This window comes from Poecilia reticulata, chromosome 11 (assembly GCF_904066995.2).
Source record: "Poecilia reticulata chromosome 11, P_reticulata-male-v2, whole genome shotgun sequence".
NCBI lineage: Eukaryota > Metazoa > Chordata > Actinopteri > Cyprinodontiformes > Poeciliidae > Poecilia > Poecilia reticulata.
In genome coordinates this window covers 25410577-25422629 of record NC_088840.1, presented here as the reverse complement: position 1 = coordinate 25422629, position 12053 = coordinate 25410577, and the positions used below count along the sequence as shown (strand labels likewise).

The following is a 12053-nucleotide window of genomic DNA, read 5'->3' as shown; positions in this document are numbered from 1 at the left end:
GTTTAGTCGCCTTGTCTCTCCATTACTTCTTGTTTTCTGTCTGTATTTCTCATTCTCTCTTAACTTTGAGCTTTTCTTTCCTTTCTTCTTATCCCTTAGGCTTCCTGCCTTTGTCCTCCTCTTGCTCTATCCTTTGTTTTTTTCTCTCATAGCTATGCTTTCCTTGGATGGTTACTCTTTTTCTTCTCAATCTCTGTACTTTGAATTGCCTTGTGTATGAATGGCGCTTTATGAATAATCTTACCTTGCTTGTTAGACATTTGTAATACTGTTCAGTATTTTAAAACCTATTACATTACTGCGCAGATTAAACTTATTGCATTAGAATTCTCTGTCTCCTTAGCCAGTCTCCTTGAGAGGGTTGGTCACTCTTTCACTCTGGAGTTGCCTCTGTTGACAGGTGCCAGACAGGAATGGCCACCCATCTCCGTGCCTGTATGCTGCACTGTCTGGTGCACGAGAGTGTAGCATCCCTTCTCTTATGCGTGAGGCACTCAGTTCTGAACATAATTTATTCTTATGCATCTAACAGATGTTCAGATTAAGCACCTTTTTTGGAGTCTCTGGAGGGAGTCCTGGAGAGCACTCCTCACTGAGACTCCCTGGTTCTGCTGGGGACTTATATGCTCATGTTGGCAGTGACAGTGAGACCAGGAGGGATGCTGTTGGGAGAAAGTTTCCCCATCCTCTGATATGAACCCAAGAATTGTTTTATTATTGTATTTCTGTCTTAATCATGGATAGTTCCTAACAAACCCCACGTTTAAGCACAAGGGTATCCTCTAGCCACCAGGATCCCTTTGGGCCGCAGTTCAATTATCGACTTTGTTATCAGTCCATCTGATCTGCCTTCACATTTCTTGGACACCTCGGTGGAGAAGGGAGGAGAGCTGTCAGCTCACCACATCCTGGTAGTGAGTTGGCCTCCTAAATACAATTTTTTTAAAAGTGATATTTGTGCAAATGTATTTATATAGAAAGAACATGATCAGATTCAGACACATCTTTCTTTTTTTCATTGCAGTTTTGCTGATACTTAAAATTGGCACATATTTCTTCTTATTCTGTCTCCTAACCATCTTATTTGTGCACCTTCCTGCTCGTACTCTCCTCTAGTCAAACAAGCTCAGGCTCTGCAGCTTTGTTTCAGTTGAGCCTCAGCCATGGCAGGCATTAGTAAACACATGTAATGTCGAGCTTTGCACATCGTCTTGACAACCCCTCAAAACACAGAGTTAGACGATGGAGAGAAATTTAAATTTGTAAGAGAACATGTCACAACACATAGTTTATTTTCCTAAATTGCACAGAAATAATAATGTGCAATTATTTCTGTGCAATTAAGAAATAATTGCACAATTCCATGTTTGTAATTGTTTGCAAACATGTAAACAATTGCATGTTTGACATTACATGTTTGCAAACATGCAATTGCAAACATGTTATTTGCAATTACATGTTTCTGATAACAGAATTCTAGAAGCAGATTAACATAATTAAATTAAATTAAATTAGTTTATTGACAATTAAATGCTTCTAGATGAATCTTGATAATTGGGTTTTGTATGAAAATGGAATACATTTTCAACAGAGTAAAAATGAAAGCCTCTCAGTTCATAGAAAGAACAAAAGAACATTTATTTATTTATTGTTTTAAAGAGAGGGCAAAAACAAAATCAGTATATCAACCATTTCTATTTATGATGTTCAATCAATTTTAATCTTCTCACTTAAAATGCAAGTGTAACCCTGGTTAACATAGCCCTCACAAAATATAAGCTTTTTCATAAAAATAACTATAAAATGGATAAATAGACAATAAATAAATACATTGAGAATAAATAGGTCTAAAAATAGCTAAACATACAAAAAAAAATTATTGAAACATTCGCAAGGTTGTATTTTATATTATTATGTTTTATTTAGTTATAAAAAAACATATAAAACAGTTTTATTTTGTCAGAAATTAAGACTGTTAAGTGTAAGTAAAATCTCTTATTCTGAAGGGTCACATTGATTGTAGCCCATGTGACTAGCTCCAGCCAACCGGGTTCTCTGGCGCCAGAAGCAGATAAAAACGAAGAAGCAGGGAAAAAGAAGTTAACAGAGTTGTACTGTGAAAGAGGGGAAAAATAAAAAAAATCGACAATCAAAGAGTCTACCTGCTGTCTAAAAGAGTTTTTCCATTTTTGGAGGAGTTACTTTTCTTTTGTTTTGTTTTAACCTGACTGCGTTCGGGACAGTATGTGTGTCAAAGATCTGGACTTGGTGAGTTGAAAAGTGTATTTTATTTCCTGTTTGGGAAATGTTATTTGTAATATATTTTTATTTCATTGAAACGGAGAGCTGAAGTAGCACATTTATGTTCTATGCTGAAAACCGTGGATGTAACAGGTGTGGAGCATGTCACCCTCCCACCCCAGACATACGCTGTACAGCCGCCATATCGATGAATATATATTACTTTATTCAGTTCGGAATAAAGCTGAACGAACTTTTGTTATGCTCTGTTGGTCATTAAACCAGGCTTTTAAGGTTCTGCTGGAAAATTGGACCGTGAAATTCAGAGTCGGATTCCGTGAGTGAGAAACAAGATGGCGAACCGTAAGGCAAGGAGCCTTTAACTGTCGTCTAGCAGGAACTACGCCCTCTGCTGGACGTTGTGAACCATCCAAACTGGTATGACCCGCCCATAAAACCATAACCTAGTAAATAAATAGCATCCTTTAATACCAAAGGTTAGGTTAAATTTCAAAGCAGGGATTAAACAAAATATTCTGAAAGAAACAGGGAATCTATGGATTGAATTTTGTATTAAATGTATGTCAATCGTTTGTAATATTGTAATATATCTATAGTGAGAGATACTCTTGCTTGAGAATTATTTTGACATATCCAAGAAAACATCTGTCACAACCTGAATTAGCCTGAGTTTTACTTATGTAAACTAAAGTCTTCTCATGCATATTTTTGAAGGCTAATGAAAGAACATTAACAGTTATTCCACATTCTGTATGTCAAGCTAGTTGTTATTTAGTTTTAGTAAACTGAATTAAAAAAAAAACTGTATGCTTGTTTAATAAATGTAATTATTTGCATTAAGGCAAAAACCAGGTTGACAAAAGTAAAACCTAAGGACAAGGCCAAATGTAAAAAAATGATTTAAGCACATCAACAAGGATAAATGTAAAAAAACATAGAATAAGTGGAAAAGAGATAAACAATGTCTTGACAAAATTAAATGTTTTATTGCATGGTATTCTCCTTTTTATCTTCAAGAACCTTTGCCTTTGAGAAATCAAACCTCCAGCCACATAAATAATGTCATATGTGTCAGCAAGTTATTTTTTTAAATCCCAGTGCATCTAGATTCCAAAACATGAAGCAGAGAGGAAAGGCATATTTCCTTCACACATCTCATTTTAAATATTATTTTTTGTCTCCTGGCTTGCCCTGTGTCCTCCCCATTAAATTTGTCGAGTCCGTTTCCTTTCCACAACTCCTCTTTCCCTTGTGACAACTCCAGTCCAGAGCTGTGCACCTTAGACGTTATTGATTTTATTTCATTGTCTCACACCATCAGTGCTTGGCTCTCATGAGCTCTTGAGCCATCCATTCATCATTATTTCAGAAATCACATGTTATCGACACAAACTCGTGTTTCACACACCAGTAGTGCTGGATCCCACGTGACTGCATAGCCTTGAAATCTTAGTTTTGCCCTCCATCAGTCATCCTTCTGTCTCTCATTTATACGTGGCTTCCTCTCCCACTTCTGTCCACAAGTGACAGTTGTTAAATGATTGAAGATCCATACTTATGAACTGTCCAGCTCTCACTTGGAAGTGGATACTGGACCTTGAAACCAACAACCATTTTATGCTGAACCTCTCAATATGTTTACATTTAAGGAGGACATACACTATTTGAAGCTGTGAAACTTGTATATATATGCTCAATAGCATATTTTTCTCAAATAGACTATATTTTGTAAAGAAAAAAAGGTTCATTTTATAGATGTATATTGGACATAAAAAACATTGGAGCAGCTATTTACCAAATATACAGGGAGAATATTCAATAATGTACAGTGTTTTCAAACCCCTTCTCTATCATAACAACACCACTGTCGTCATGGACCCATTGACTATTATGTAAGCACTTTGGTGGTGACAGTTAAGGGGTTAAAGTTCACTGCATTCATGACAGCTACTGATGTAGACTGATGTAATGTAAGAGTTTATGTTCTGCAAGTGATAGATGAAAAGATTATGCTTTAAAAAAATCTGCATCAGTAGTTAAGTTTCTTTTAACTGTCATGCACAAAACAAAATATTCTAAATTAAGCAAGATTTTAAAACATAATAATTGTAGCTATTTAGCATGAAAATTAGCTAACATAGGTACAGTCTGTATTAGTAATGTTCATGGAATTTGCATCAACAGACATTTATGCATGTTTGCTGAGTTCACTTGGTTAAGACTTTGCATGCACCCCTTAATGAGGGGGAGAGATGATGTTGGAGGCAATGTGAGACAAGGGCTGAAGCTATGGCATACTAAATCCTACAGGCACAACTTTAATATATATATATATATATATATATATATATATATATATATATATATATATATATATATATATATATATATATATATATATATATATATATATAATAGAGAGAGAGAGAGTTGTGTAAACAATACTCTGTATTTTATTTATTTTGAGTGGAATAACTGATGCTTCTGATGACTTGTGAGGTTTAAGGAACTCAGTTGAACCCAGTTAGATGACATATAGCAGACTGTGTGGCGTGCTTGTGTACATCTGCAGAATCTGAATCACACAGGATGCATGTTTGTCTTTACCTCTCTGTAAAACTGTCCCTTGCTGTGGTTTTCATGGTCACAAGCCTTTCATTTATATGGTGTGATTCATGCATAGGCCTTGTTCTTCCCTTTATATGCTGAGCCTACGTGTGCAATTGCATATAATACAAGCATTAGTCTCCACAATATAAGAGCGTTCCACAGGATGGGACTAGGCCCCACAGCAATTCTATCATAAAATATGATGAACTATGAATCATATTTTTCCCTGGTAGAACATTGGGGAGAGAAATAGCAGTGGCATAAGAGGAGAGGTGTAGAGAGGGAAAGAGGAGGTAAAAATGGCTGTTTTAAAAGCTTAAGCAAGTATATGTGATGCATAAAGAGACTTTAAAGGGAGTGTAACGCTGATGTAATAACTTGCTTTTTTTTTTTACAGTGAAATTACTTTACTATTGCTTAATCTACTGTACTGATGCTTTACTGTGCATCAGATTAGCACATTTTACTAGAAATGAAAATACAAAAGCTGGATTATCGTTATGAGTATGGTACTGTTATTTTACCAATAAACCATTTACAGCGGAACCAAACAAACAAAGAATTGGACCCTTTGTATTAGCGAAAAATATTCTTGCAGCAAAACTAATGGTTTCTATAATCCTGCATGGTGGACAAAGCCTGACCATCAAGAAAAGCAGATATGCAAGCCGTCTCACTAGGAGGATATACTTTGTCATTTCACTTTACACTAAAAGCTGTTGACTAAACCAATATCCGTCTGAATATTACATTTGAGTTATCCTCTTTCTCTCCAAACACAAGTCACAGCTAAACATTACCACAAGCTCTGGGCCCTCCTGTATAATTCATCTGCCTATAGCTTTCAAAGGCACTTTCAAGATGTTGTTCACCATTCAGTTTTAATACCAAAAGTAATGACGGTTCTTACAGTGATGAATAAATGCAATGAAGTCCCTCAGGATACCCGTACCAAGGATACTTACACAGAGGAAAACCCTGTGCATATTTGTTTGATTATTTTTGGCTCATTGTGAACTTCTTGTGACCACACTTTTGTCCTTTTACCAATTGATTCTTTCACAAAAAATTTTTAAGGTACCAAGGGCAATCTACTGAACACTTTATACCGACCATCTGTGAGTGGTTACCTGATTTAAGAGAGCTTTTTTTAGCATATTTTTTAGTATTCCCAGGTGTTATCTTCTGTTAAGTAATGTCAAAGTCCAGTTTGATTAAACGGCAAAAAACAACAATTGTTGAGCAAAACACTGCTCAATTAAACATTCAATAAAATGCAAACAATTAATGCATTAGAAAATTTAAGAAAAGCATGTAACGAGAGACAGGAGCAAATATCAACACGACTCCAATAGTCAGGATGAAACATCCAAGAACCATAAATACATCAAGGACAAAGCCTCAACGGACGATGTGCTCAGCGAATGTCTCAGGCAATGGGGAACAGAAGACAAGGTGCTGGAAGTACCATCATGGGAGGACAAGCCCCTACATGGGATGTACCACCGACAAATAACTGAAGTGGCTGATGTCAGGAAAACCTACCAATGGCTGGAGAAAGCTGGACTCAAGGACAGCACAGAGGCTCTCATCCTGGCCGCCCAGGAACAGGCCCTAAACACCAGAGCAATAGAGGCTCAGATCTACCACACCAGACAAGACCCAAGGTGTAGGTTGTGCAAGGAGGCCCCTGAGACAGTCCAGCACATAATAGCAGGGTGCAAGATGCTGGCAGGGAAAGCGTACATGGAACGACATAACCAAGTGGCGGGCATAGTGTACAGGAACATCTGTGCAGAATATGGACTGGAAGCCCCGGGATCAAAGTGGGGAACACCCCCAAAAGTGGTGGAGAATGACCGAGCTAAGATCCTGTGGGACTTCCAGATCCAGACAGACAAGATGGTAATGGCGAACCAACCGGACATTGTGGTGGTGGATAAAGAACAGAGGAAAGCCGTTGTGGTGGATGTAGCAATACCAAGTGACTACAACATCAGGAAAAAGGAGCATGAGAAACTGGAGAAATACCAGGGCCTCAGGGAGGAACTGGAAAAGACCTGGAAGGTGAAGACCACAGTGGTGCCTGTGGTCATCGGGGCCCTCGGGGCAGTCACCCCCAAACTGGAGCAGTGGCTCAAACAGATCCCAGGAACAACATCAGACATCTCAGTCCAGAAATGTGCAGTTCTAGGCACAGCCAAGATACTGCGCAGAACCCTCAAGCTCCCAGGCCTCTGGTAGAGGACCCGAGCTCAGAGGATGAAACAGACCACCCGCGGAGGGTGAGAAGGGAATTTTTTATATATTTCTAAAATGTTAAATGTTACCTAAGATCTGCATCAATTTTCAGTTGAATTGATTTATTTTTTGGTGCTCACTATTTATTTCCAGGTATTGTTTACTGCTCTTGAATTGTATATATTTAGAATTTGAACCTTTTAGCTTCAGTTTCTTATGTTATGTCTGAATTTACAGTAAAGCAATCTTCCGATCGTTTCCAAATTACATTTTTATGCAAGAAGTGTATTCAGTGATTTTATTACTACTTAAAATATTGAGAACTGCAGACCAGAGTCTAGCAAACCATCAATAATAAATGCTGAACAACCCTGTATTTTAATTAAGTGAAGCAAGAAATGGCTCTTGATCATTCTGCCTCACACAACAGTCTTTCCTGCTTGCTGTTTTTATCTTTTCTCTGTTTTAAAGCTTCATCTCCCTCTTTATTTGCTTTCTTTTCTTCTTACTTCTGAAGAGGTTGCCATGGTTACAAAGAAAGCTTTCGTGTAACAAAGCCTCTTTGCTGCTTTCGTGCAGCAAAGAGGCAGAATGTTTCCACTGATGGAAAATCGCTCAACTTCACACATGGCTGCCATTATTGGTTTATGTTCAGGCAGAAGTCTAAACCATTATTCCATACTGTAAGTCACACAGACAGGCATATGACTTTGGCAGTGTTTTGATCATCCTTCTGCCTGGATAAATCATATTATGTCTGTTGTGTCATTTTATGTGTGACATCCTGTGATGAAGCCACAGAACCTTTCTTTACTGCAAAAGTCACCATCTATCCATTATATTTGGGCAATGTCTATTAATATATCATTTACATTTGTAATACTGTCAGTAGTATCATTGAATATTTGTTCATATAAAGATTTCAGAAGGTGATTGCTGCCTTCTGCTTTTAATTGGCCATCAGAAATAGTTAAATCACAAACAAACAGGGAGATTGTTCTAGATACTTTTTGGTTTTCACCAAAAGTATTCTGATAATTGAATGCTTGCATAACAGGCTTTTAACTTTTATTTTGCAATCCAAAGCTTCTGCAGCGATAACGGCTCAACAGGAGATGGCCTTCGGCATGATTGGTTAGAGCAGACAAAGCAGAGCTGACAGTAGGCCAATAGAAGAGCAGCAAGCTGAAGGTAACTCTTTTGTCACCAAGTGACGGATTATGAACCATACTGAGGCTAGAAACGGGCACTCAGCATACCTTTAATGCCACAAAATATCTAATATGAGCAATGGGGCTCTTTAGTCAAGGTTTTGGTAGATCACTCATTCAGTATATAGTTTTAGGTTGTTCTCTTACCAATTTCAACATTTTATAGCCCTAAGTGAGCTTGTTTTTATTCCAAAGGTCTCCTTTTAAGGCTTATCTGGCTGGATAAATGGATAAATAAAGAAATAAGGAATAAAGAACCACAGTTGTATCCCTGAGTCACTGCCTTTCAATCGTTGATTTGTTTTCTCTGCTTTGTACTTATCCTTTTTTACTTAGGTTTTCATCTGTTCAAAATCTCCTGACATACATTTCTGGCCTCATGTTCTCTGTCATTGTATTATGGAGAAAGTCATATTAGTTCCACAGGGAATCATTCTTTTGTTGTTTGAAGCACAGCTGTCATGTGTCTTTGTCATGAATCTGATGATTAAATTATGCTTCATCTCAAGTCTGCTGCTCTGCTCTGCTGTATCATTCTGACTGCGAGTCACGTTTACCTGTGAGGCAGTCTTCATTCTTTTGCAGCCTCTTTCCTTCATAGTCACCTTTCCTCTTCAGATTCATATGTAGGAAGTTACATTTACTGATGCCTGAGGATGCAGGAGTTGTATAATTATGTACTGCTTTGTGGTGGTATCTTAATAATTTTGAAATTTTGTTGGATATTTGTCTTGGGAAGCTTGACAGCTTGGTTTTTTTCTTTTCTGTACTGTGTTTGATGCCACTTGTCATCCAGAACACTGAAAATATTTAACTTTCTTGATTGTATTTTTTCTCTCTTTGTCCCTCTGTTTTTTTAACCTTTCTCTCTTTTTATTTCTTATTCAACAGATCCTCCTGCTTGTCACTTTCTTTTGTTTTTGGCCCTCCTGCTGCTTGATGACATTTTGTCATGGTTTTCACCTTTAATTCTCTGCTTGTCAGCGTTGTACTCCCCCTGTCAGCATCAAGGGGGGGAAAAAATTAAAGAAAAATGTATATAGTAAGAGTGAAGTTAGATAGATGTAAAGACCGCACAAGCAGATGACAGAATACGTTGAAAAAAACAGAAAGGGGCTTAAAATCATCCTCAGACTAACGGTACTTGGCGAAAGCAAGGAGAACAGTTTTGACTTGTGCCACTGTGAGCCTGAAGGCGGTCATTTTTTTCTCAGGTAGAAGCTGTTATAAGAGGAACTCCACAGCTGCTCATGGGCACGGCGGCAGGTCTTAGGCCTCATCTTTTTAAACTCCACAAATGAAGTACAAACTGTCACAAATTAGAGGTAGATTAATTCAGCATCACATTCGTCAGCGTCTTTTTGTTGAATTGCGCTGTCATGGTGGGCGTAGTTGTGTCTGTAGCAGCTGTGCTGAATGTGTTCTGGCTGAAGATTTACATCAGCTACTGCAGGCTGGCATGATTACTTACACAGTCATATTCTGATATTCTGTTGATATAATGGTCACAGTGTTTATCATTCCTTTGCTTACCCGACGAATGTGTGATGGATGTTGTGATTATGGGGTGTGGTAAGATTGTATTTTACAGCAACCTGAGAGTAATTTAGCTAGCAGCCACCCCTATCCTTTCAGATTAAAGTGAATGCATCCTTTTGCTTTTTTTCACCAGAGTGTAAGTTCAATTTCACTATCATTTTTCAGCTGCATGGCACTGATATTTATATTGGCAAAAACATATATCAAACTCAAACCTCATGCATTTTTACTGAATCTCCTCACAGTGGGATGTTATTTTTATGGATCCAACACACCCCAGATTCAGCCATGAACCCTAAGTCCATCAGCACAGAACCCCTTCACCGCACAAGCAAGAATCCCCTACAGGGGATGATGCTGCTCAAAAGAGCCCAGAGAGGCTGATCTGAGGACGTTCAAATGTTTAACCCTAACCATGAGCAGGTTTAATTTTTTTAAGAGATGCTTCGATCCTTCTGCTCCATAAAGTTAAGCAAAAGTTTGACCAAAACTGGTCTTAAAAATGTCATGATGAGTGGAAAAAAAATCATGAAATGTCAAGTATAATATTTTTTTTGTCACTAATAGAGCTAATATGAATAGCTGTTCATCATATTTATCTCATGGGTGACATTCCCACAATAGTCAACCATGGCTTCAACTTCTTTGGCCTTATGGAAGACTGCAATGACATTATCTTGTTTCGTTCCATAAAGAATGGCCCATTGTATCCAGGGCTTTCACAGATAATAAAGGTAGCACAGAAATAAGCTCTTATCATGGCTGCCAGATATTTCTGGAACATTTCTATCAGTAAGAAACCCTCCTGAGGTCGAAAAAAAATCTTTTGAGTTGAACACTTTGTCTTCCTGTCCTTCTTCCTATGACAGACTTGCCACAAACCAGATGGCACGGGAACTGTGCAAGTGGCAGACACAACAATGTTTTTCTTGTTATGGTTTTATAATGTGTGTGGGCATTTATTTTATAGATAATCTACAGATAAGCCAGTGATGTGATTTCTGGTTTTCCAAAGAAAAGAAAGAGTTCCTCCTGTGATGAGAATAAATCAGCTGAAATGTTTGTCAGTCTCCATGATACTTTGGGGGGTTTAGTTGGAGTTGATCATCAATAGAAGATTTTACCTGTAACATATCTTAGATTCCAGTGATCAGTCTCAGAAACTGTAACATTAAAAGAACATGAACAATTAAACACACACATTTGCAGTAGTACATTCAGGAAGGAGAGACTTAAAGGAAAGCTACACAAAATGTTGTTTCTTATTGACACCTGTGTTTACTCATGTGCACACAATTTCCACATACCAGCTTTGCATATTTAATGATTTATTATAAATGTATTGTGGACACTGAATTTTAATGGGCTTTCAGAAATGAGCCAGGGCCAAAAGTCTCTGACTGTTTACACCATTCGGAATCTGTATTTTATTAAAGATTAAACAACAGGACCAATGGAACTACATCAGAGACAGTTTTACAAAAAGGAATACTTGACTGTCTAATTATTCTGCCATGCAGTGTGTCTTTAATCAACCATTTCTTGATGTGTGAGGTTTTTCAAGTTCCCCTGCAGTTTAGGAAGGTTCATGTTTTTGGGTTGCTTGAGGTTTTCTTGTAATTTTAGTGCAAAATTTATTAATTTGGCCTGTGTTTGTGAGCTTTTAGGGTGATTTAATTAGATTGATGTGATTAGCTTCTTTCAGGTTTGTTTTATGTTAGATTTTATTACTGAAAACATCAAAGGTAAACCCTTTGCTTTCTTTCCCCTGCTATGTGTTTATGGTTAATATTCTCTTTGCATTTGCCCTTTTGGTAATATAAGTTTAAGTCCTAATGCTTTCCTGCAATGTTTGCATGCTTTGATTTCATCTGACTTGTTATTTTCTACTCTGTAAGCCTACACAGATACACAGCTGAAGGAGAGGAAACTTTTTGGGAGTTCTCAGTATCTTGCCTCTTGCTTCCTGTCTTGCCTTCGCTTGTGTTTTTTTTCTTTCACCTTGTGATCTCTACTTCACAACAGTGAAATTTCCTATTATATACACCAGAGTGTGTCTCCCTGAAGTGCAGGGAAGGTTTTATATCTGCACCTAAACCTTTGATATCTTTGGCTCTTTTCCTTTTTTCCCCCTCTAATATTCTCATCATAGTATAAACCAACTGACGCATCTCTACGAGATGCCTGTCG

At 37.6% G+C, this 12053-nt stretch overlaps 1 protein-coding gene across 2 annotated transcripts in view; it reads left to right on the top strand.

The window, feature by feature from the left end:
* grin2da (glutamate receptor, ionotropic, N-methyl D-aspartate 2D, a) overlaps window positions 1-12053 on the top strand; it is a 187858-nt gene that overhangs the window by 116228 nt on the left and 59577 nt on the right. The gene's annotated exons all lie outside the window — the stretch shown is intronic.